Source organism: Lissotriton vulgaris, chromosome 3_1, assembly GCF_964263255.1.
Source record: "Lissotriton vulgaris chromosome 3_1, aLisVul1.2, whole genome shotgun sequence".
Lineage (NCBI taxonomy): Eukaryota > Metazoa > Chordata > Amphibia > Caudata > Salamandridae > Lissotriton > Lissotriton vulgaris.
Window position 1 is genome coordinate 715,799,865 of NC_141689.1, and position 23,718 is coordinate 715,823,582.

Here is a 23,718-nt window from a genome sequence, read left to right on the forward strand (position 1 = left end):
TCAGCTAGCTGCCGCTCAACTGACAGGACGCGAGCGCACCTCAACTGCATTAGATTTTTGGACATTCTACAGAAGCGCGCGATGCGTGGTCTCAATGACAGGAAGATCATAACACAACACATGGCATTTTTCTTTTGGCAACCCTACTTCATATTCATTTTGATGAAATGCATTCTCATACTATGACAGTAAATGTAAAACGCAAATGTAAGGAATAGGCAGATTGAGGCACAGGGGGTACTGGAACCAGGAAAACAATACAGCACAGGGGGTACTGGAACCAGGAAAAAAAACAAAGCCTGGATAACCAGTATACTAAGGCATGTAAATATGCAAATGGTCTTTAAATGCCTGTGAAGAACTCGGGTGCGTGGGAGATAAGACTCCAGACACTGCCCAGCCGTCAGCAGCCCGGGCTAAGACACGGGGGAAGGGGGGGCGGGGGGCATTTTAGCGTTATGCGCCTTACTGCCACTATATGATAGCACACTGGTGTTAAGTGGCTCGCCTAAATCTAGCAGCGACTCTAACAAACCCTGCCTAAACCGACATGCCAACACCACTCTCGCTCCCTTGCGAACCACAACAGATCTATACGAACGAACACCGGGGTGGTAAGAGGAGGGATAAGAGAAAGCACGTGCGAACCCTACTGCCAATCGACACTTCGGAGGACTCCATGGAACACTAGGATTGGCTAAAGTGCCCTCAATTTGCTACAATCATCGGTCACATTATGTATTAACAGAACTGCCCACTCGGAGGTGACGCCCAGAACATGCTTAGCTTCCTGATTGGTTCGTATACGACCCGGAAGTGCTACAGACATTAAATGACATCCGTTCAAAGATTAGCAAAGGAGGACGGACATGAAGTTGAGTTTACGGACGGTCCGTGTAAGTAGCGGACTATGTTAACTGTACTTTTGAACAGGCACTTTAGTAAATATTTTCTCTTCCTCCCTTTGTATACTTATTAAGCATCGGGTTACGCTCGGGATAACCAGATCTGTGGCATCTACACTTAACTCTTGGTCTAAATTCGTGTACTTTATTGACTCCCTACAACGCTGTGATTCTTATGCAAGAAAGGGATTTAAATCAGTCCGGGCTCATCATTTAAATGAGTCGATGAAATTAAGTGGTTCATGTAGTAATCATCTTTACACATTAAGACATACTTTAAAGTCATGATTAGAGTTACAGGTTAGTTTGTAGTAAGAGGAAAGTTACCCAGGATTTTGTATCATTGCCAGATGACCAGTGGTTAGCGATGCTGCCCACCATGCTGTGGTATGAGTGAGATGCCCACCCAGCTGCTAGGAAAATGATACCCGAATAGGGAGTACATAGCCAGCTGCCTGGTACGTAACCGTACTGGCATTTGGTACACCCAGATGAATGGACTGCAAATGGAAACGTGCCTCTGCGTCAGAAGATGCCTATCATTTGAAGGATTGAGGTTGCTTTTGATGGCACTGGCCTCTAATACCACATTTCGAATCTCATATGTTTGGTTTAAGATGACATTGTAATTACTTCTAAATATTGAGCTCCTGCACCATTGCCACTTATTAATTTAAATATATAAAGTTGTTTGAGTTGTGGGGCACAGACCCAAACAGTTTGATTACCCCCTGGTTAGATATCTATTTACTGTAACGTTTGTTATACATTTTAAATGGTTACAAAAGTGGAAGATGCCCAGTTTGACGCTTTGGCATCACGGGTATAGACTGACCATCAAGGCTGTTCTTACTCAATTTTCCATTGCTTTGTATTCAGAAAATGCGAACCGAGGAGACAACAGCCTATTTTTCACTACACATTTCGTTAATTCAACAGATTGTTGTATAGTTACAGACTTGGTTGAGAAACCAAGAATAATGTTTTCTAGAGGTTTGCTGGCATCCGAAAGTAAATATCTTGTCGAGGATGTTCACTATGTGATCATTTGAAAACAACTTATCCATTTTTAGTAACAGCTGGGAGTAGATTTAGAGTCACTCCGCCCTATATCTGGGTTACTATAAGAGTTGGGCAATGTATTAACTAAACTGTTTCATGTTGTAATTCGAGTAACAATGTATTATTTCTTGATGCATTTTTATATACGCGAGCCTGTAACATAGTCCGTGAATCAATCACTTTTAGCTAGCATTTGGGTGCAACCTTTGGTTCACACATTTGAATGCTAGCAAGGAACTGTCTATCTTTATAATTAAGATTTTAATAAGTTGAGTATCATCGAGTTTAACTCTAGCACCTTCAAATTACAATGCTACAAATTAGCATTTATGGTTACAAATGACTACATAAAACCATGTTATGAAATGTTTCATCGTTTAGATTTTCACTATTTTTGCATGAAAATGGGATCTTTTAAGAGAAACCCATGTCTTTTTGATCTAATACGACCATGACCTTCACAGTGATGATAAAGCACCGAGAATATTTAAAACACGTCAAAGGACACATGAGCAAGAAGAACAATGGGGTGTGAGGGGTCCTCCCTGTTACAGTAGTAGTTATTCTCTTCACTGAGATGCCAGACCTTTCACATGGTCAGAGGTGATCAGAAAAGTGAGCATTTATTCATAAGTTTTGGAATCTATAAACCTGAAAGAGTTGCACTCCATCGGGTTAGAGGCGAGATATTTTAAAGTGTAAATTAATTATTAAGAACATAATTGGGCTGCAGCTTTGACTCAGGCATGTTTGTAGGTCATCTGTACAATGCTGACCTCCTTAGGAGGTCTTCCTTAATTTCATTTTAAATAGATGAACATACGTTCCACACCACTTTTCTCCCATGGCTTTCGGTTTTCACACTGGTGTTGTAACCCACTCGGCGATTTGTCGATTTTTTTCCCTTACAATTCGTAATACGTAGAAGTGATTTTGGATCCATCCACCTGTCCTGAGACACTCCAGGTTATTCTCTTGGCATACATGGTACTGCCACCATATTTGACTGATTGACGTTCCATGTTTCAACAAGGAAATTACTCTCCATGTAAAGTCATTTTGTCGTTTATTACCTCCAGTTTAAGGTGTCAGCGCTTAGCCGTAACATTTTTCATACTATACACAATTGTATAATCTACTACTGTCCAGCCAAACTAAAAATTATATTTTTTGATTTATACTGGTTTAGGCTAGTTTGCACTATTTGTTTCCCCAAGACTTATATTTATTGAATTTTTTTACATCTTTCATTGAGGTTAGCCTGCTGTAACTAGGTGTGTTTTTTCTACTTTTGTTTTTGTACATCTGTATATTTAGTTTCACAAGGCTCTCTGAAGAGACAGAAATGTGAAGTGTTCATTCTATGTACACCACAATAGATATGTTAAATAATTTGGTTAAAATACTAGAAACGCAGGTCAAAACTATTTTTTATTTGTTGATTGAACACTCTTGATTCTAACCCTTCAGTTGTCATTAAACTGAGTGACCTGCCACAATGAAGAGTATTGTACATTAATGAATGACCGCTTTATGGGTTGGATGACGCGTCATCTGGGAGTTTAGCTTCAAAACGAGCATATGCTGCCAGGAATTCTAGACCTCTGAATTTTGTATGCCAACGTATTTCTTTTCCAACCCCATTTTAATTGCATTTGGAAATAAACTTATGTCCTAAATGCAAGCATCTGTTGTCATGGTCAGATAGACAATTCAGTTTGAAATACTTATGCTTGTACGTTTTTCAGAGTTCGTTATTTTTGCATCATGTATTAGGAAATAAGGATTATAACAGTACCTAGCTTTAACAATATGGTTGGTCTTTAAGAGGCGTTTACTTCAGGAGTACAAACGTCTACTTGACTTGAAGTTTTTTTTTGTAGCCAATAAAGTGAGACGATGCTAACATATGATGCAATAAGTTTGCCCTTACTTGGGGTTTTAATGAGTTTTTTGTGAACTAAGGACAACTGTGTCTTGAACATGCTGGTATAGTCGAGTAAAGGTAGCTACTAAAAGAAGTTGAATGTTGTAGCTTGCCACTGCTTCAGGAAAGGTGTGATTTGCGGATTTTTATGGAAAATGCTGTGGGCTTAGATTTTAGTACATATGTTCTTTTTGTTTTATTTTCATACCCTTTCTCTTTTAATTCCAATTAACTTTCTAATGTATTTTGGTTTTGCAAGAACTCTACACATTTTTTTTTGTGGGCCTTCTGGTTTACAAAATGTTTTTTTCTGCACCTATGTACTTTGTAAAATGATCCACGTTTGGTTTAGAATTGTGTCCCACTTTATGTTGTGTTGTGCATTGATTCCTTTGACGATACTAACCGTTTCTAGTATTGACTGAATATACTTGCCATCATTGTCCAAATGCTCTAGGTCATCTCTTGGAAAAGTACAGGTTCCTTTTTAGGTCGAGCCTGTCAATGCGCGTTCGCATTGAGCTTGCTAGAGATATTGGGGCTTAACGAGAGCTTGATGCTGTGCCTGTGACAAGCAAGCTCAATGCGCAAGCGCATTGACCTAAAAAGCGCTTGCACATAAAAGCCAGCCATTTGTTGCTTCCCCAGCGTGGTGCCGCCAGCAGCTTCACTTGAAAGGGATCCGCTCCCCCCCTGCTGCATCAAAGGCTTTCATTTCGCATTTTTTCGCATTTCTCCTCCGCCCCCCCTAACAGCAATGCCAAGAGCTTGTCTCCCTTCTAACGTACCTGCTTGTTTTCTATTCTTGTTTAACCTTTGCCCCCAGTGTATACAGGGAAGAGCCTACCATATCTTTCTAAATCGTTTCACTGCCCTCTTGCTGTACAATTCATTTTTTTGATAGAATAAACTGGGGATCCCATTTTGTGCTGTTCGGACCTTCTCCCAGTAGCTCCCTTTTCCTCGCATTGTCTTTTCTACAAGTTCAGTATAATCAGATTGTTTGTATGAGGCTTTGGATCTCAGGTATAAATTTACACTTACACAGGTTTGTAAAATCCCATATATTTTAAATTTCGTGTGTGCACACAGCAGCATCTCCAGAGGCACACAGCACTGAAGCTGATTAAATCATCCTTAATAATGTTTGCTTGAGGTGGCACAGGCTGCGGGCCTCACAAAAGCATTTCTAAATACATACAACAGAATTTTATGATCTTGAATTCTTTTTTTACCATGTGTTTTTCTTAAGTACCACTCTTTCTTGCATGATGTTGCTCATGTTTAACATAGTTGATAATTATCCCAGCAGCTTTGACTGATTTCAGCAAAAATACATTAGCTGCTCAAACAATTTTAAAATAGATATGACGAATGCATTTGAAGTGCACTTGGACACCACACAACTCTTTCACTCATCTAGCACTTGTTAATTAACATTTGTTGCATTAGAAAAGGGGTGAACATTTCCAACCATTACTTGGGAGTTCTGTTTAAGCTGCCAGTGTCTGTTGGGCTTTATTTTCAGCAGGACACACATGTACATGTTTAAGTGCATCTAAAATACGAAATGCTCTATTTCGTTTTAATAACAATTTTGGGGAAAGCGTTTTTGCATAGTTATAATGTTGGTAGCAAACACAATAAAGGCAATATAATATCGAATTTGCAAAACCATTCCTTCTCAGGCACAGACTAGCATTCGATTATAGTTTGTCTACTTTTCACATTACTAAACCATGGACATCATGTTGCCCATGTTGTTGATTGCCCGAACCCCTCCACTTTTGACTGCATGTTTACTCCCTGCCCCTCCCTCACATCCTTTTTTGTACAAGTTGCCCCTAGCTCAACCACCCTCCCTCCTGTGTCACCTTCGCTCTCATTCTCTCTATTGTGCCTCTTAATAGGTGGGGAAGTGCTTTTTCAGCAGAAACAAGAGGGTACACTTTTAAACTGGATGGAGAAAAGTATTCACTTATTGGTAAATGGGCTTAATGTAATTTACATTTTTGGCATATTAAGCTCAACAATGTTACAGAAATCATACAATCTAATGCTGAATAAATAAAAAGATTGTGCAAACATACGCATTTTAGCTTGTTGTGCCTTTCTGCCCCCTGTTAGTCTCGTTTTTTTGTGCCTTTCTGCCTTCTGCATCACTACATCTTCACTCACCGCTATCCCAGCATCACTCGGCACCTCTGCACCACCACATTATCACTCGGCACCACCACATTATCACTCTGCACCACCACAGCACCACTCTGCACCACCACAGCACCACTCTGCACCACCACTCTGCACCACCACAGCACGCACCACCACAGCACCCACCACCCAGCACCACCACAGCACCTACCACCCAGCACCTACCACCCAGCACCTACCACCCAGCACCTACCACCCAGCACCTACCACCCAGCACCTACCACCCAGCACCTACCACCCAGCACCTACCACCCAGCACCTACCACCCACCACCACAGCATCACCACAGCACCACCACAGCACCACCACAGCACCACCCAGCACCACCCAGCACCACCACGGCATCACTCAGCACCACCACAGCATCACTCAGCGCAACCACAGCATCACTCAGCGCAACCACAGCATCACTCAGCGCAACCACAGCATCGCTCAGCGCAACCACAGCATCGCTCAGAGCAACCACAGCATCGCTCAGAGCAACCACAGCATCACTCAGCACCACCACAGCATCACAGCATCACTCACCAGCACCACTCTGCATCACCACAGCACCACTCTGCATCACCACAGCACCACTCTGCACCACCACAGCACGCACCACCACAGCACCCACCACCCAGCACCACCACAGCACCTACCACCCAGCACCACTCAGCACCACCACAGCAATACCACAGCACCACCCAGCACCACCACAGCACCACCCAGCACCACCACAGCACCACCCAGCACCACCACAGCATCACTCAGCACCACCACAGCATCACTCAGCGCAACCACAGCATCACTCAGCGCAACCACAGCATCACTCAGCGCAACCACAGCATCGCTCAGAGCAACCACAGCATCACTCAGCACCACCACAGCATCACCACAGCATCACTCACCACCACCACAGCATCACTCAGCACCACCACAGCATCACTGGTTCAAATATGTTCTCTCAATGTTTCAAGCTTTATTACAAATGTCACAAAAAGATGTTAATCTCTCACTTCTGTTCTTGGATTTTCATCACAATAAAATACACTGAGCACAATAATGCACTGAGCATAATCTTCACAAAAGTTATTTACAAAAGTTTAAGATACTGCCATTATAAATTACAATCACTTTTATTTGCGTATTAATTATTTGAAAAAATTAAAAGCCATTGTTATTTGTAATATCAATACATCTAAGTCTCGTAAATACAAAACATGTAGCATTACAAATGCTATAGGTGTCACATTTGCGAAAGTTATAACTATTAATTTAGCTATTTTTAAAAACACATAAATTAAAAAATTGTCATTTACAAGACCATTAGCTCAAACTTTCCTAATGCGAGACCTATCGCATTGCAATGCTTGTTAATTCTAGCGTTTCAAACTGAATCAGTCCATCACACGAATAAGGAATGAACACAATTTCAGGAGTCATTCTGTTAAAGCTCATATTCTTCTCTATGCCCACACTGTGTGCGGTCTATTAGTAATGTGCAGCATTCAGCCATCTTGTTACCTGCTGGTTTGTTAAAACAGTTCTTTATTGGATGTTGAAGTAGAGCCACTAGGTCTCTCAAATATGCAAGTAATTAGCACGACTGTGATGAAGCTTCATAGAGAATGGTTAACCTCTTTAGAGTTTTACTATAATGGAGTTAAAGTTCATTATTGTTATAAAATTGTTTACAAAAGCTAATTCAAATAAAAAATGAATGTGTTCACTTCACACTATCTGCATCCCCCTTACTATAACAAGCCATGTCCTTTAACTTCTGTGTGGTTGCGTTGTACGATTCTCACGGAACCATGTTTTGGATATTTATTTAATTTTAATAGCCTGAATTAAACTCTTCTTTTATCGCACACTGAGACCCGCCTTAACAGCCAATTCCCTAGTCCCCTTCACCAGTCTGTTTATCCTTTCCACTTGACCATTGCCCTGTGGGTTATACAAAGACATACACATGTGTTGCACTCCTAAGCGTGCCAGAAAGGTTCTCATCTTACCCGAAGTAAGCTGTGTGCTGTTGTCAGTAAATAGTTTTGCCGGCACCCCTTCTCTCCTAAAAAAGTCTTCCAACATTGCAATAGTAGATTTGGTACTCTCATTTCTCAAGAAAACTACCTCAAACCACCTTGACTTAGCATTTATCAACAAAGCCGGAAAGCGTTCTTGCTCAGGCAAAAAAATGAAAGGACCAATAAAATCCAAACACATTTTCTCCCACACCGCATCTGATCAGACATGTGCATCTGGGTAACTAGGGCACCCACACCAACTTTCAACCTCTTCTCCGAATTCTTACACTCCACGCACGTCTCAATACACCACTTAACATCCACATCCATCTTGGGACACCAGAAATTCTTTCAATTTTTTTAGTGTAAACGTTTGTCCCATGTGGCCTTCGTGTGCCAAACGTACCAATTTACTTCATAGTGCTACAAGGAGAACAAACCATTTACCCCTGACAACACGCCCTGGCTCATTTACGGACAGTTCTTGCAGAATATGGCTTGACCACACTTGAATATGTGCTTCCTCTTCTCACACCCAGTGAGAAGTTGGCCTGGTATATGATGTTCACTATTCTAGTGAGCACCTTGCACCAGTCCAAACAACCCTTATGGTGATGGTTGTAAAGTCAACCTTATAGACCAGCTATCCTAGAGGTAGCATGGACAAAGCAGTCTTGGGCTTAACTCAAGAGGGCATGTGAAGCCAGCTGTTTTACCATATGCAATCCCTTTAATACCAAATGAAAGGACACCACACAAGATATATATTCAAAATATATATGTATTTATTTCTAAAGACATCCACTGAACTCTTTATGATCACAGAAGCACACCACCGCATAACAAGTAACTTAATATAACATACAAAAGTTGCACAAATATGGATAGGCCCGTGTGGCCTGCTAAACCATATACTAAAAAAGTGGTTTAAGTACCTCGTCACGAACAATGGTAAGGCCTAGTGCCTTTGGAATCGCTGGGGCTACACTGGGCTAACAATCGTTAGGGAGCAGGAGGCCCACTGGATGCGTGTGCAGTGTCTAAAGGCACACATGTGCGCACATAGAAGTCAATGGGTGTGTAAAAATAGAAAGTTAAAGGGTTGGGAGTCTTCCGACTGGACTAGAAGCTAACCACCTAAAACTAGGGCACTAGGAGAGTTACTCTTTACAGGAGCACCGCAGTACTCACGTTACCTAACCCACAGGAAGCGGGTGCATAGGTCCCAAAGTGTGTCGGGTTTCGTCGTGGAGTTCTATGGAGCCTTGGAGAAAAGATGCTGCAGGCGGCCAGGAGAGAAGAGTCCGGGTGGATCGAAGATGTGGAGGACCTGAAAGCAGATGGGACAGAGTCTGGGTCACTAGCCAGTGACCAGGAAGGAACCAGGTGATGTCACGAAGCAATCAGGTGCTGATGGGAAGCTTGTCTCTGCAGCCACGTGGACCAGGAGGCGTTGACGACGACCAGGAGTCAGGCACGGACTGTCCCACGAAGGCTCTCGCTGTCGGCCTCAGGATTGGAGTCAACAAGCCTTGGCAAAGGCAACCCACGCAGGATACGATGTAGGCTTCTTACTCAGACCAGCAAGGTCTGAGGGGCTGCTTATTTTGAGGGAAGCAAGGGCCAGTCTGGAGCAACCAGACCAGCGGTGTAGATTCAAAGGATCGTCGCCAAGATGGCCACTAGCCAACGGGCAAGTGACCGGGCAGACGCGTCGAGCAGGAAAATGCAAAAGGGCCCCACGCAGAACTCGTGGAGGGTGCAGGGCTGATCTTTGGTGCAGATGCTGCTCGGGGCTGGGGCTTCTTAATCCCCAATGCACCACTTCGAGGAGGCCTCGGGGGCTGCACAGTTAGCAGGTCGCAGACTTTTCAAGATGTCCGGTCCCACGTCTCTCGTCGCCTCCACGGGTCTCAGCATTGCAGGGACTGGGGAGGTCTGGGAATCCGTTTGTCAGGCTCTGTGCTCGGGCTCCGGCGGTAGGCGGCGACAAAGCAAGCCGTTGATCGCTGGGTGGTGCCTGCTTGTGCAGGGTGGTCACTCCTTGACCACAAGGGAGATTCTTCAGTCGTCTTCTTCAAGTAAATCGTCGACGGTCCAGAGTTTCATTTCAAAGATTCAGTGACAGGGGCTCATAAGGTGACCCAGTATCCAATTGAAGATGTACCTAGGGTACATGGAGTCCATTTTAAAGAGAGAGCAGATAGCCTGGGGCCCTGATTAGCAGGATCCCAGGCCAACTAAGTCGAAAACCAGCTAAACACTAGGCAAAAAATCTGGGGTAACCATAGTCTGGTATCCACCTTCCTACACACCCCTTCTAATCATCTTCACTGCTGCCTTAAACTCCTCATCTTTATCCAAGGACTCCATCCATTCCTCTTTCGATATTACACTAACAAATCCTCCCCCTCTGCTACTACTGCTTCAGGGATGAGGTTGCCTTCCTCACAAAGTTTGTCAGGTAGTCTTGACAGACAGACAGCAGTTTTACTTTTCCAACCGGGTAGGTATTCCACAGTAAAATCACACTCCTGCAACTTCACTGCTAACCTGGCCACGCGCCCCTAACCGTTTTGAATGCCATTTGGAGCCAACACCGTAAGTAAAGGTTTGTGATCAGTCCTAAGAATTATCTTTGAGCCCCAAATGAAGGTACGAAAATGGCTTGTGACTCAACCTGCAGCCAAGGCCTCCCAGTTAATGACAGAGTAGTTCCTTTCAGTATCTATCAGAGCGGGATGGGAAAGCTACTGTTCTCTCCATCTTGCCATGGAGCTGTGAAAGCACTGCACCTAATCTAACAGCGCTGGCATCTGAAATGGTGCCAGAATCTTAGCATTTGCAATCTCCCCATTTATTCCGTCTAACGCTCTTAAGGCTGTAAACTCTCCCTTTCAAAATTTCGTCCCTTTCTGAGCAACTTTCTCAAAGGTTCCGATTTAGTTGCAAAATCCTTTACAAACTTAACGTAATATTCTACCATTCCCATGAATGAACGCAATCTGTCCTTGTCACTAGGAGTTTCCAACATTGACAATGGCGCTTACTAAGTTCATTTTGGGTCTGACTCCTTCACTTGAAATGAGATACCCTAGATACTCTTCCTCGCTTGTCAAAAACTTGCATTTCTCTTTCCGCAATGTTAGGCCAGGTTCACATAGTTTTTCCATCACAACACCCCAACATCTGTTTGTGTGTGTCAACGCTATCTCCAAAGAGCAAAGTATAATCTTGGAAAAAAATACAAAATGTTTAACTCCTGCCAACACACTGGAGATGAGCCTCTTAAACACGCTTGCCACAGACGACAACTCAAAGGGTAGTCTGTTGAATTAGAACATCCCCTCAGCGATGACAAAATAAGTTAAGTCTTTAGAGTCTGGGTGCAACTTTACCTGGTGTTAGGCACTCTTAAGATCTAGTTTGGAGGAAAAGTTTCACCCGCCAGTAAGTAAATCAGCTCCGTAATGTTGGGAAGTAGAAGCCGATCTATCACCACATTCTGATTTAAGCTGTGCAGGTTAACACAAAACCTCAGAGACCCATCAGCCTTAATCTCCCCCTTTATTCTGCACTGTATATATAATATGGCGCAGCTAGGGACCTTCTAGCCTCAAACCTTACCAGCCGCACCCAATCAGTAAAGTTAGGCTCCTTCTATTCACCTGTCTTCACTCTCCCGTGTGGGGTGCCCCAAGGATCCTCGCTAAGTCCAACCTTATTCAACATTTACGTTTCGGACTTGGCAAGGGTGATCAAATCTCACGGGTTTAGTTTAACTTCCTATGCTGACAACACTCAGCTGGTGCTAGCAGTACATAAGGACGGGGAAGCAGTTGCGTCCAGATTCCAGGAGGGAATGCTAGCCATCAGCTCCTGGATGACGAGCAACTGCTTAAAACTAAACTCCGACAAGACGGAGGTAATGACTTTCGGCAACCTCTCTCCAGGGTGGTCCCCTACCTGGTGGCCCAATGAGATGGGTCCTCCACCAGAACCCGTCACCAAGGTCAGAAATCTTGGGGTCCCGTTCGACGATAAACTCTTGTTCAATCACCATGCAAATGCTGTCGTCTCCTCCTCTTTTTACACCCTAAAAAAAAATTAAGACAATACTACCATATCTCCCAGTCTCAGCCGGCAAAACTTTGATCACTACCCTAATCTTTTCTAAAACTGATTATTGCAACGCTCTCTTCCACAGCATATCTTCTACGTGTCCAACGCACCAAGAAATCCTCCTGGGTAGACAGGTGCTTCCTAGTCTCCATGGCCAGACTCTGGAACTCCCTCCCTCTCCTCATCAAAACCAGTCCCGCACTCAGGAAACAATTTAAAAACCTGGCTTTTCAACCAATAACCGCCCTCTGCTGCGTTTTCCTGTCTGGATTCTAAAATCCACAAGCGCCGAGACACCCCAGGGTATTTGCGCGCAATACAAATCGTCCAAACATAAGCATGGCCCATGGTGTCAAAAGAGCCCCAAATGAGCAAGGAACAAATAGGGTCTTCTAGGGATATAATTGAATTTCATTCTGCTTAAGTCATGTTCTTTGTCCGTTCGTCCCTCCCCTGACAGACTGAGTCCTGCAGAGTCACCACCACCACTATCGGACGATTGTTACCGTCCACAGGAAAAAAATGTTTTGCATCTCTTCGTTTCCCAGCTTTCACTTTCTTCCTTTGTTCAAGCTTGCATTCTTGTCTTTGGGAGTAGTCATTTGGACTTCACAGGAGGGGAAGGATTTTGCTAGTGATAAGTAGAGGTTGAACTTGACATACATTTGCTTAAGCATGTTTTTTTCCCTTAATCTTAGACTGTCAGCCATTTTTATGAGCAGGGCCTTACATGTTCTAGTTGCCAAGTAAGGATAAGGCAGAGAGTGCCTGATAAGTCCCTGTTGGGTACTTTACTTCGATGATTTCTCAGGGCTATGTACTACTTGGAAATGTAAGCAAGAAACATTTTTAAAACGTGTATAAAGGTTTTAGTCTCACTTGGCATTGTCTATTTTGATTTAAGGTGCTTGCATGAATTGTATTGTAATAGTAAGTTTTAATTTGGAAGTGAAGCGATTTTCCTATTTAGGTCAAGTCAATTCATCCTTGTGGGATGATGCTGCATATAATCCGGTCTATATCCGATATTAACCCTCGCCTGTGTTTTAGGTCTCGCCTGTCGATGCGCATGCGCATCGAGCAAGCGAGACTATGGGGGCTTATCCACTCTTTATCCACTGCAAGGAATCGTGGCGATTCTTTGCAGTGCCCGTGACTTTTAAGCTCAATGCGCATGCGCATTGAGCTTAAAAGCTCGTGCACGTCCGTCTTGTTTTACCCGCTCCGCCCCCTCCCCTTCCCGCCGTGTCGCATTTCTCCTCCCCCTCCACTCTCTTCCCTCCGTCTTGTTTGTTATTTTACCCGCTCCGCCCCCTCCCCTTCCCGCCGTGTCGCATTTCTCCTCCCCCTCCCCTATCTTCTCCCCGTCTTATTTGTTTATTTTACCCGCTCCGCCCCCTCCCCTTCCCGCCGTGTCGCATTTCTCCTCCCCCTCCCCTATCTTCTCCCCGTCTTATTTGTTTATTTTACCCGCTCCGCCCCCTCCCCTGCCCGCCGTGTCGCATTTTTTTTTAAAACCCCCACTATTTGTTTTTGTCCATGTTGTTGTTAATCTCTCATCAAAGACACAATTTTGAATGTGTATCTGTGCCAAAGAGGATAAAATGCAAGGCGAACAAAACAGGCAGTTCTGGAATCAATTCAACTCTAAGGGGTTTTCGTAATATTTATCATTGTGTGATGTTAAAATTGCACGAGCCATTTAATGTACAGTTTTGGAGCCACGCTGCCGAAAAAGCTTTTATCTTCCCACACGGAGCGGCTCACTCGGTGAGGGTTTCCCGGTCGGCTCGAGCACCAGCAGCCTCGCAGCAAGTCTGAAGCCCTAACGTTACTGGGACTCAGTTGATCTGGGCTCCGACAGCCGTGAAAACCAAGTGGATAGCAGCCGAGAAGCAGAGAGCCTGACAGCAAAAATTCCACAAATCAGCGTCCGCGTCCTTCGATCACGTGACCCATGTTTTGCTTCCGTCCCAGGCGATTACAAAAGAAAACTTACTTCCTCATCCTCACGTACAGCATTTGGAACAACCAGATTTGGCTGTTCTTGTTCCAGCTTCAAAGAGCTTTACAATTTAGCGACTAAAATGGCCAATACATTATCGACTTCATTCCTATTGGATTAGAGTGTCGTATGTATATTATACCGAAAGATTTGATTTGGAGTTGGTAAACACGCACGCCACACTTCCTGGCTGTTTGCAAATCGACTGCAAGTTTTCCTTGCTCTTTCTCTGGGTTATCTAAAGGCAGGCATTGCTAATCGAGGAAGGGAAAGGAACCAACCTCCGCTCACTCTCACTCATCCTCACTCACCCTCAACCCCTCACCCTCACTCACCCTCAACCCCTCACCCTCACTCACCCTCACCCTCACTCACCCTCAACCCCTCACCCTCAACCCCTCACTCACCCTCACTCTCACTCATCCTCACTCACCCTCAACCCCTCACCCTCAACCCCTCACCCTCAACCCCTCACCCTCACTCACCCTCACCCTCACTCACCCTCAACCCCTCACCCTCACTCACTCACCCTCAACCCCTCACCCTCAACCCCTCACTCTCACTCATCCTCACTCAACCACCCTCAACCTCACTCACCCTCAACCCCTCACCCTCACTCACCCTCAACCCCTCACCCTCACTCACTCACCCTCAACCCCTCACCCTCACTCACCCACCCTCAACCCCTCACCCTCACTCCCCCTCAACCCCTCACCCTCACTCACTCACCCTCACTCACCCTCAACCCCTCCCCCTCGACCCCTCCCCCTCAACCCCTCACCCTAACCCTCACTCACCCTCCCTCACCCTCAACCCCTCACCCTCAAACCCTCACTCACCCTCAACCCCTCACTCACCCTCAACCCCTCACTCACCCTCAACCCCTCACCCTCACTCACCCTCACCCTCAACCCCTCACCCTCAACCCCTCACTCACCCTCAACCCCTCACCCTCACTCACCCTCACCCTCAACCCCTCACCCTCAACCCCTCACCCTCAACCCCTCACCCTCAACCCCTCACTCACCCTCACTCAGCCTCAACTACTCCCCCTCACCCTCACTCACCCAAAACACCTCACCCTCACTCACCCTCACCCTCACTCACCCTCAACACCTCACTCACCCTCGCTCACCCTCACCCTCACTCACCCTCAACACCTCACCCTCAACCTCAACCCCTCACCCTCACTCACCCTCACTCACCCTCACTCACCCTCACTCACCCTCACTCACCCTCACTCACCCTCACTCACCCTCACTCACCCTCACCCTCACACAGTGCAATAGTTCTCAGACCATTTCAGTTAGAGCTTTTAGAAATGTTTATGGCTTTTTTTATTTGTAATACTTTAGCATTGGCTACAGGAAACAAAAATGCTAAACATTTACAAAATAAACCCATAAACAATTCTAAAAGCACTAACTCTAATGGTGCGAGACCTATTGCATTTCCAATGCTTGTTTCGGTCTGTTGACAGAAGAGCTGAAACTCATGTTGGTTTGTAATAAGGGTATATAACGTGAAACAGTGACCATTCTTAAAATGTAGTCATAACTGCTGATATTGTTGATAGTTGGTGTGGGGCGGAAGTAGAATTGAGTGTGTATTCTTAATATCTTTTTGGCATGTTGTGGAGGATCACCTGGAAGAACTGCTGGGTCATACATCTGGCACTGTGTGTAAACACTGGGCATTGGATGCGAAGTGATTGCTTCTAATCATGTAAGGGGAGACCTCATTGAGTTTTCCTCGCCTTAAGTCGGACTCTTTACATTTTAATCAATTCTACATGTTCCAGACTCGTACACAGCTTTTTGTCTTTGTTAAAGGCAGTTTGTCTTTGTCTCGCATTTACTGCCACTCTTCATGTGCATGCTATCAGCGGTAGTTGAAATGTATGAATGTGAAAGTACCCTTTTTACACAGTTTTTGTTTGGCGGATTTTAAATTGAAACTTTGTCTGAATTAAGTTTTTCAGAATGTATTTTCAGTCTGTGACGTGTGCTCATTCTAAGATGTATGTAGCTATTGGGTGTTTAAATGCAGAATAAAAAAGATTTCTTGCTCTTATTCATTTATGAGTCGCCTGGAAGCAAACCTATGTCAGCCTCTCCTTTCAATATATGTATACATTTATTAATGTGACCCTTTTCAGTGCCCCTTTCGTTGTTGACCATCATGCGGTCTACTTCATTTGGCCGTTCGATAAGTGTCTAATTTAGGCAGGATTAGCTTCAAAAGCTCTTTAGAAAATTTCACGTTGTTGGTTGGGGCTTTGATGTTTTCCTTTGTAATTTCCACGAGGGCATCTGATGGCTTAGTGTAACTTCTGTACATTTGAAGAGCTGCACTTAGCTAATGCTTTTGTGAAACTCTTATTTTGCTTACACTGCGTAGTGCAGTGGGGTCTGGTTTAAAGTGAAATGCAAGCTGCACACAGGAATTCCTATTCTTGAAATGTATGCATATGCATCCCCCAATAATGTTCTTGCAAACACTGTCCTTGTCAAATTTTTCGGGATACATATGAATTTGTGAGGAATGCGAGATAGTTTTCAAGAAAATGTTGCAAGATACATTGCATAAAGTGACGCAAGACTGCAGTATATGCTTGCTCCAAAGTGAACCTGTATCTTACAGAACGTTAATATCAAGCATCATAAAAACAAGGTGCTTACACCCATCTGTTACTTGTTGACATGGCTGCCGCTTGGCAGACTGCCTGTAGTTGGACATGCAGGAGCAGCTTCAATTACATCTAGGTAAGGGTACACTATGGTCTTCTCAGCCCTTGGTAGAAGTAGTATGGGACTGAACACTTCATCAAATGATAGGATGCAGTGTGTACATCGGCTGGTTCTGCCAGTATAGTAGTGGCTGCACTGATAGTGTTTGCCAAATTCATACCCAAAGCTTAAGTTTCGAAGTCTGATACTGCACCTGCATATATTATACAAGTTCCCTCGCCTATCGCTAATCCATTGGCAAAGATCTCCCCCTTCAATTTAAATAAGTGTGCACTCTGGCTCTGCACGACTGATTTAAATTCCTGGGATTCCTCCTCTTGCTGTGCTACCTGGGCACTGTGTCAGTCTGTAAAGGGCAATAAGATGGGAAGGATAAGTGGAGTGTGCTTATTGCCAGTGGACTTGTTTCTGTTAAATTATTGATATGTTTATATTGTACCCTGACAGGTTGAAAAGTTCTCTGGTTCACAACAGGCTTCTGGGTGCCCTTGAAGAGTGCGTGGTTGAAAGATTGTTTGCAGATTGGGTTATGTGGGAGGTGTTGGGTGAGATGAGTGAGGTTTGAAGACATTGGTGCCACAAACAGGTAGTTGCACAAAGCCATGAGGTGATGAAGATTAGTTTGAGGATAGACGCTGTGGTGTATGTGGATACCCACCCATTCTTGTAAGTATCTGCACCATAGCAAACGTGTGTGTGTGTGTGTGTGTGTGTATGTATGTATATATATATATATACATACATACACACACACACACACACATATATATATACATACATACACACACACACACACACACACGTTTGCTATGGTGCAGATACTTACAAGAATGGGTGGGTATCCACATACACCACAGCGTCTATCCTCAAACTAATCTTCATCACCTCATGGCTTTGTGCAACTACACACATACATACACACACACACACACACAATATAATATATATATCCACCAAACGCAGGCGCTACAAAAAACGCTGCACGGACCACACCAAACTCACTTGAACTGGTCTCTTTATTTAAAAGATTAAATGGCAGACGCGTTTCGAGTCTAGCGACTCTTTCTCCATGCCTTTGCTGCTTTGCCTGTGGGTTCGTTGTGATTTTTAAAACGTAGCTTCTGAGACACTGAAAAAGGACAACAAGTCCATTGATCCCTGTTAAAGACACAGTCATTTTAGGATTTTCACAGGTGGTGCCGTGTTTCCAACAATAGAACAAAGGTCAGTACTTTTGCACGTCTTGAGGGTTGTAAGTAACTGCAAATAAAGTCAATAAGAAGTTCCCTCTGTTCAGAGTTTGTTTTCTCCCAATATACACCTCCCGGACTCAATTCCCCATAATGCATCATGACTGTTCTTTAAAGTTATAAGGGGTTCCAATGTCGATTTTGGTAAAACCGCTCACAGTTCTGAAGCATACCGAGTGCAATCTTGCTTTTAAAAGGACATTTCCATACCTCGGTTATGCTGAACCAGCTTGGTTTCACGACCACAGTGCCTCCGTGCAGCTTTTAACTCTCCTTCAAACTTGGTTTGCTTCAAGTGTGTCGTGCTGAGGAAAATTCCTCCGCAAACCCTGGCTGCTTGGAAAATGTTCATATACCAAGTCGGGGCGGGCCTCACTCGGTGGCCCTTCCATCTCGAGCTCCTTTTCTGGACGTTTTCAGCAGTCGGAGGGCACTCCTTAAAGGAAGCTTCTTGCTTCATGTCACATCGTCCTGACAGATGGGGGTGCCTCTTCCTCACGGGTCTGGGTCCGTTACTGAGATGTGTCAGTCATCTCTGTAAATCCACCAAACGCAGGCGCTACAAAAAACGCTGCACGGACCACACCAAACTCACTTGAACTGGTCTCTTTATTTAAAAGATTAAATGGCAGACGCGTTTCGAGTCTAGCGACTCTTTCTCCATGCCTTTGCTGCTTTGCCTGTGGGTTCGTTGTGATTTTTAAAACGTAGCTTCTGAGACACTGAAAAAGGACAACAAGTCCATTGATCCCTGTTAAAGACACAGTCATTTTAGGATTTTCACAGGTGGTGCCGTGTTTCCAACAATAGAACAAAGGTCAGTACTTTTGCACGTCTTGAGGGTTGTAAGTAACTGCAAATAAAGTCAATAAGAAGTTCCCTCTGTTCAGAGTTTGTTTTCTCCCAATATACACCTCCGGGACTCAATTCCCCATAATGCATCATGACTGTTCTTTAAAGTTATAAGGGGTTCCAATGTCGATTTTGGTAAAACCGCTCACAGTTCTGAAGCATACCGAGTGCAATCTTGCTTTTAAAAGGACATTTCCATACCTCGGTTATGCTGAACCAGCTTGGTTTCACAACCACAGTGCCTCCGTGCAGCTTTTAACGCTCCAAGTAAATTCGCCACATCAGCTGAAGCAGCCGCCTCAGCCCTGGATTTGAATGACGAAAGAACAGGCCCAAAGTTAAGTACTTAATTGAGGTGTTTATTCTTTTCCAGCAAGCCTGCCGCCGCCATTACGCGTTTCGCCTCTTACAAAGCTTGATCACATGGCCTATATATATATATATACACACACACACACACACACATCAAAGGTTCCTTACACAGGAAAACACCGCACTCCAGCAGAGTTTGTTTCTCAACGATTTATTAAGTGCTAAGCCAACCTCACCATGGGGTGGTGGGAAAAACTGGTAGCTTGGAGAGACGAAAATGAATACTACACTGCCAAAACGGAAATCTGGCTAAGGTTCATAGACGATGTATTCATCATCTGGAGTTGCAGCCAGATAGAATTTATTGAATACATGAAGATTCTAAACAACAATGACATCGGCCTACAATTTACATACACCTTGAGTAAAAAAAAAAAAAATCATTTTCTGGATGTCACTGTATACATTGAGAACAATGAACTGAAAACAAAAGTATACAGGAAACCAACCTCCACTAACAGTATCTTACACAGATCCAGTTTCCATCCCCCACAACTGAAGAAAAGCATCCCCTATGGGGAGTTTCTTCGGATGAGACGGAATTACTCGGGCGATGAGCAACTAGAAAAAAACATTTTGGAAACGAGAAATCAGTTTCAGTCAAGAGCTTATAAAGAAAAAGACAACAAATTGGGAGAAGACAGAGCGAGATCTGTACAGAGAATGAAAACCCTGGAAAGAAAGGAGAAAAAATCGAACGATGAAGCAATCCGTATGGTTTTGACATACAGTAAGGAGAACTATGGAATAATAAAGATCCTTAAAAAACATTTGTGTCCTAAGAAAAGATCCGGATATAGGACGAAAAATAGGTGAACAACCAAGCATATCCTATAGAAAAGCACCGTCTCTTCAAGACAAACTGGTTAACAGCCATCTAACACAAAACAAGTCAGAAAAATCGAATTGGTTAGAAAACCAGCAAACTGGATTTGTGTACTGCAACAAATGCAAAGCATGCAAGAGTGGAATGCACATGAAAGAAGTTAAAGATCACATGGGAAGAACATTTAAAATCACAGAAAGGATAACCTGTGAATCAACATATGTAGTTTATGTAATCATGTGTAATTGCGGACTTTGGTACATTGGCAGTACCATCTGCCCTCTCAAAAAGAGAATATTGGAGCACCTGCGTGCAATCCAAAAAGAGGATATAAACTATGCGATTGTTAAACATCTGAAAACGCATGATGAAAGAAGCAAAAACAGGAGGGACATCAAGTACTTTGGCCTGATAACTACCGAAGAACGAGAGAGGAAGCAATAGAACTCTGAAATTACGGAGATTGCAATCTCATATGATTATAAGATTCAAGACTAAGACCCCATTTGGGATAAATGGGGACGAGGGTCTACATAGCCATCTGTCGGAATACCAGAGGGGGGACCCTTGTATGTAAAAATTGTATATAACAAATTCCAATTTAGAGACTAAAGGGCAAAGATGAATTTGGAACACGCTTATCAGAAATGAGACATGGCGAAAGAAGACTCTAATCACAGTGCACTTAGCATATTAGAGGGGAAATTTATATAGTATAAATAATGCAAACAACGATTGCTCTATCTGGAAATATGAGAGCAATAAATGGTTGAAGGAGCACTGAGCTCTGAATGAACCTGCAAACAAAGACTGAATACTGCCCTAAATGATTTGTATTCGCCAAAATTCGAGAACAATTCAAAGAATCTGATAAAGTGTTTGAATTTGCCCAATCCAAAATTTAACAAAAAATGTAACATCTATATGGAATTATTTAACAATTAACATTGATCTGAAGTGACAGCCAAACATGCAAATAATCACTCATGTCTTTTCTTTTGAAATTGGTAACATTTATATTTATGTGGAACTACATTTCCCAGAATGCCTCTTAAATGGCATCTATGGGAAGCGATGAAGGACTCTCATACCTTGAGCAAGACTGTGAATCACTTGAAACGCGTGGTTTATGGTGTTGATCTGCACTTCATACATCGTTGAGAAACAAACTCTGCTGGAGTGCAGTTTTTTCCTGTGTAAGGAACCTTTGATGTGCAAATATCGAGGAGGACAAGCCCGATATATATATATATATATATATATATATATATATATATATATATATATATATATATTTTCTCCCTTGCAGAGGACACAGCGGGGAATTGGTTGGCAGTCCTTTATTCAACGCAGCATAACAGGACATAATGCATTTCGGCGTCTAGCCTTCGTCAGATGCCTGATGACACTGGGACGCACTGCCTCCCTCCTTTCAAAGTCTCAATGTATTCCCATTGGCTGGAATGAAGCAAACTCCGTTTTTTAATTGCTTGATGGTGTGGTCCGGTTCTTCAAGGACTCAATTTCCCAGCTGCCATTATTCTGGTAGGTGTCAGAAGCGGAGCTGTGTTGTGCTCATGTGAGCGCTGCTGTGCCTGGTGAAAGCGGGAGAAGGCTTGTTGTTGCCTAGAGGATCCCACATTTCTGGTGTTAGAGGCCGCCTCCAGTCCCCAACGCCTCAACCCCAAGTCCAGCACCAAAACGGACCGTGACACGGTGATCCCGCGTCTCCGTGCAGTCATGGACTGCAAATTGCAGCAGCCGCTGGTCTGGTCTTGAATCACGGTGGGCCTGCAATATCCAACACCATAGCTGATTAAACATGATGTTGCCAATATTTTCGCAGGCCTGTGAACGCGCTATTGGCCAGCACGTGATGTATATGTGTGTGTGTATAGATATATATATATATATATATATTATCTTGATCTAACAGTTTTTGTTGAAGATGGCAGTCTTCACACTAAGCTCTTTCAGAAAGCGACCGCTGGGAATTCCACCCTATTTGCGACCAGTGGACATCCGAAGAGCTTAGTTAATAGTATACCCTATAGGGAACTATTACGGATAAAGAGGAACAATACTAAGGAGCAGGAGTTCCATAAAGCGGCAAGCAGCAGCATACAGAGATTTAAAGCAAGGGGGTACAAAGAAGGGGTACTCAGGCAAGCTTTAAGTAAAGTTCAGAATCTAGAAAGGAAAAAACTACTAGAAGACAAGACAGACGTTAAGAGAGACAATAAGAAATCTGATGGAGGGTCATTTAGACTCATAACTACTTACTCTAGAAATGCCGCAGACATTAAACGCATTATGCGTAAGCATTGGAATATCCTGATGACAGAATGTCATCAAACAAGACTTACCCTCTTATCCTTTGGTGACTTTTAGGAAAGCGAGAGCATTGAGAGACTAATTAGTCCACAGTCACCATGAAGAGTTCAAACCCAAACCCAAGTCAGAACCCATGAAAGGCTTTTTTCCTTGTGGACGCTGTAAGGCGTGTAAAGCGAGTAAACGTACCACACAATATAATGTACCAGGGGTGAAACAGCCTAGGAAAATACACAAATTTCTCACATGTACCACGCCATACGTTGTGTATTGTCTGTCATGTCCTTGTGGCAGAAGGTATGTTGGAAGCACAACGAATCCAGTGAAACTAAGAATTTTAGAACACCAAAGAGCTATTCAAAATGCGGATGTGAGCTACCCTGTAGCTAGACATTTTGACAAAGAGCATGCACGTAACAGGGATCTGTTAGCATACTTCTCTTTAGATTCTGTCCCATTCAGTGTAAGAGGGGGGGACAGATTACAAAAGCTCAGGCGACTGGAATCGCGATATATTATTGATCTACAAAGCAAGATGCCTATGGGACTGAATATGCATGAGGACTTGGCTGTCCATCTAATATGAATGATGAATGATATGTACTGTTATTGATTAACCATACTATTGCTTCTGTTTCCTTCCAATTTGCTTTTCATGTCATATTTTCTTATAATGAATTCATAATGTGATTTATATTGGGTTGATTTAGTATACCATCACGTTAGTTACACTGTGATGATTAGCAGCCCATCCAGGGCAGTATAACACAGTGTTGTATGTGGGTTTGATGGCGGTGTTATGCGATGACATAGCCCATTCAGGAATGTATAGAATGTATAGAGTGTTGTGTGTGGGTCTGATGGCGGTGTTATGCGATGACATAGCCCATTCAGGAATGTATAGAATGTGAACCAACTTGATTATTTGATTATTCAATCTTTGGATGCTTACTGATTGTGGGCATCCTATCAATTTTGATTTGAAGATATTCTCGTATTTTGTATATCTCGCCATATTTCTTATGATACAGACCCATTTCAAGATAGCGGACACGGATTAATCCTTGTGTCCTACCTCTGTCTAGCTTTTATG

General features: G+C 43.5%; 1 protein-coding gene across 6 annotated transcripts in view; it reads left to right on the forward strand.

Moving 5' to 3' along the window:
• Positions 1–830: 830 nt before the first annotated feature.
• Positions 831–23,718, forward strand: part of APC (APC regulator of Wnt signaling pathway) — an 831,398-nt gene continuing 808,510 nt past the window's right edge. For 4 of the 6 annotated variants that reach the window (XM_086961019.1, XM_086961023.1, XM_086961027.1 and 1 more), the window contains exon 1: positions 831–896. The gene's annotated coding sequence lies outside the window, so the exon portion shown is untranslated. The remainder of the gene's footprint in view (positions 897–23,718) is intronic. The other 2 variants (XM_086961026.1, XM_086961021.1) reach the window with 2 other exon arrangements.